This window comes from Lactuca serriola, chromosome 9 (assembly GCF_051521515.1).
Source record: "Lactuca serriola cultivar US96UC23 chromosome 9, Lser_US96UC23_V15, whole genome shotgun sequence".
NCBI lineage: Eukaryota > Viridiplantae > Streptophyta > Magnoliopsida > Asterales > Asteraceae > Lactuca > Lactuca serriola.
The window spans coordinates 99339718-99343228 of NC_136416.1; the positions used below are offsets into that span (position 1 = coordinate 99339718).

The 3511-nt window shown below is 31.3% G+C and overlaps 1 long non-coding RNA gene across 5 annotated transcripts; it reads left to right on the forward strand.

Moving 5' to 3' along the window:
• The first annotated feature begins 350 nt into the window (after positions 1-350).
• On the forward strand, positions 351-2716 carry LOC145074758 (uncharacterized). Of its 5 annotated transcripts, none has more exons than XR_013692100.1 (8): positions 354-816; positions 915-1125; positions 1414-1600; positions 1718-1822; positions 1906-1961; positions 2108-2167; positions 2320-2391; positions 2505-2716. It is a non-coding gene; the product is annotated as an uncharacterized LOC145074758 (long non-coding RNA). The 5 variants fall into 5 exon arrangements; XR_013692098.1 differs by having other exon boundaries at positions 1421-1600; XR_013692101.1 differs by having other exon boundaries at positions 1449-1600.
• The last annotated feature ends 795 nt before the right edge of the window (positions 2717-3511 follow it).

Here is a 3511-nt window from a genome sequence, read left to right on the forward strand (position 1 = left end):
ATGTATGTTTGAAGGTTAAATTGTGTAGGTATTGATAGATGTTGTAAAGAGCAATATATATATATATATATATATATATATATATATATATATATATATATATATATATATATATATATATACTATCTTATAAAAGAAATCTTACTATTTCTATAAACAGATTCAATATAATAATAATATTTGTTTAAGACGTTCAAGCCTCTATGCATAAAGTACAAACAGTTATAAATAAAATAATATTAAATTTGATTTTATACAAAATACTTAACACTAATTACAATTATTTAACGTATAAGTACCTTCTCTCTAACTTTTGACTCGGCCCTTTTAATCATCCATGACCAAGTCTATGTTAAATCCTAAGATCTATGCAAATATATCTCGATTCGTTATTTCCCCTTACCATAAACAACCCACATCAGGGTATGGCTCCACCGCCTACCCCCACCCCCGTAAGTACCTTCTCTCTAGCTTTTCCTCTTGTGTCCCTTACCACCATCGTCCCAGCAGTGTAGCATCATCCACTCTCCAGACTCGCAACACCCATTGTATCCACCATCTCTTTTCCTTCGCACCAATTTTCCGGCGTCGAACCCCCACCGTGATCCATCTATGCCTCTCTCTCTCTACCCAAACTTACTATCCAACCCCCTCGCCACTCATCTTCACGGACAGCTCAATCATCGTTGCCCCCACATCTGCCAACATCTGGTGGCTAAGCGCCAACGACCACGCTGCTCGGACTCTGACATTGTTTGCGTTATTAATTCCATCGACCCCAAAAAGCCCCTTTTCTTCTATGCTAATCACACAAAGGTAAATCGCAATATATTATTTTTTTGTTTTGATTAGTCCTTATCGATGTGTATAACTGTTTCTTGAATTTTGTATTCCCATCACTTCCGTGCTCAAAGGAGTCTTGATCCCAGTTGTCCTTCCCTCACCACCAGAGCTACGCTCCTCTTCTCTACTCTCTCACTCTCTCGCTCTCTCACACATTTTTTTCTTTTAGACCATAGATCAACAATTTGGGTTTTTTTTTTACTCTTAAGTAGGTTTTGATTGCTTATGCAGGTCAAATGAATCAAAAAGATTATTAAAGGAACTAATTGGATGACAAATTGGGTATGTATGTATATGTATGACAAATTGGTTATCTGAAATTGAGTTCTTTTTCCAACACTGTGATCTTAAATAGATAGCTCTGCTTGCTGATTGTAAGTTTTTTGAGTTTTAACAGGTTTACTAAAATGATTGTAATTCTTTTGGATTATGATCCATCTAATAAAGATGCAATTACAGTTTCTATTCTTGAGTTTGTCTTGAAAAATAAATTTGTTGTCAAGTGCATGCTATGCCCAATATGTGCTTATCATTAATTGGTTTTTTTTGTTCTTATTATTTTTGTTGGAGTAATAAGATTTTACTACAAAGTAAATCCCTTTTAGATCCTCTACAACCTTCACTCGCCCTCAAAATGCCATATGCGGATCTGGGTATCAGAAAGAACGACATTCTATGAATTTTCATAGCACCATCTACCTTAATCTTCATTCTTAATTGTTTAAACATGCAAGGAATTGATCGAAGGCATGTTTAGGTTTGTGAATTTCACCCCTTCACTTTAATCTTCTTTCACGTAAGACTTAGTTTTGTGTAAGATACACAGAATATTTAATAATTTATCCATTTGGTGCTTTGTGTTCTTTATTTTTAGGATGATTATGCTTCTTGGTCCTCCGTCCTCCAGGATGTGGATAAACCGCTTTGTTGAAATCAATTTCAGGAACCTAAACAAATCTCTCAAGATTTTGAACTCCATGTAAGAATTTAATAGCATTGATTTTTTCCCCAACAAACTCCCATGTATTGTTATTTCTTAATTGATATGCATTTTTATTTCAGGGAAAAACGTAGGTCTTCTTTCACTAACAAGGACTCATATATTTGACTTTCTAATGGTAAAAATCCTTATTTAGATATCATTGGTTCTAGATATACCTTGTATGCATGTTTGGATTTTAGCGATCTGGGTATTGGTGGAAGGAAGTGCCAAATACATGGATTCCATTTTCTTATTAGTTTCTTAAACCTTTTTTTTCCACAGAATGGATTAGTGAGGTCTGGTGTAAAAAGGAAGAGCTAAATACATGGTTTCTATTTATAGGTTGGTTTTGTTTTCTATTTTTTTTGTGCATAAGCTTTGCATTTCTTACTTTTTGTTTGTTTATTTTAAAGTCATGTATTCGAATGTAGTGAAAAGTCGTCTATTTAGTTTTGATTCTAGACTATTCCCATTTTTCAATTTATGTATCACAGACGCAGCTTGTCTGATTGAAAGAATAAGAGGAGTTGCTTGTGCTTTTCTAGATATCATCTCTCTACAACAAGGTAGATCTTTCCTATGTTTTAACTTAAACGGGTCAAAAATATATGCAAACCAGGTGTTTGTGAATATATTGTACACTATTGAAGGGTTTTGTCGATTTTTTTCTTTTTTGAAGATCTAATTATGAAGAAGGGCAGATTTGAGAAGATGCTTTTGAAGATGTTATACTTTAAACTGTACAGTAATTTCTTAATACTTTTATTATACGTTTTTCTAAAAAGATGTTATACTTTCAATGTATGATCTATTTCTGAATTAACGAACAAAATATATGTGCACGGATCAATTACTACAACTCAATCATTATAATGTGCACGGTTTCACTGTTATTTGTGTTTTGAAAACTTGAAAGATAATGGTAAAACAATAAATAATTTAAATATCTAATCAAGAATCCAAATAAAGAGTTTATTCATGTATGTTTGACTATACGTTAGTTGTGAAATTGTGATCAGCTTATCATGAATTAGATGCATGAAAATTGGGCCACATACAACTTACCATAGAATTATGTATTAATTGATGTGATTTTTATTTTAGACCGAAAAGAAGCAAGAAACAAGAGGAAGATACGACTTACCAAGAAATCAGGGATTAATTAATTTTTTTTTTTTGAACAAGAATAACCATGAAATAAAAAGAAGACATACAGTTGTCAAGGGAAAAAAAAAAAGAAATTTAGGAATTTAGGGAAAAAGTAATGGGATAAAAAAACATCTTTAAAAATAAATATACATTTTTTTTCTTATTTAGCCCAAATGATGATATGTCATTATTAAATAAAAAGTGAACAATCCATTTATATTTGTCTACCAAGTGTTATCATTAAACTGAACATTGTACTATAAAAGTTCATTATCTTTGTTATAGTACAAATATTTCCATAGTTTTAAACAAAATGGTATAGAAATAAAAGTTTTTCTTAATATTTTAATTTCTAAAAAGTATTGATAATTTTAATTTAATTTTTTCATTTTCTCTAACTACAACATTTTTTACTTATCATGAAAAAAACATATTTCCAGTGAGACCACTGAAAATAAAAATTCACGTCGCGTTGAATAAAAGAGCGTTGTGCGATTAATAATGTATAGTCAATCATTTGTTATAACATACTATGTG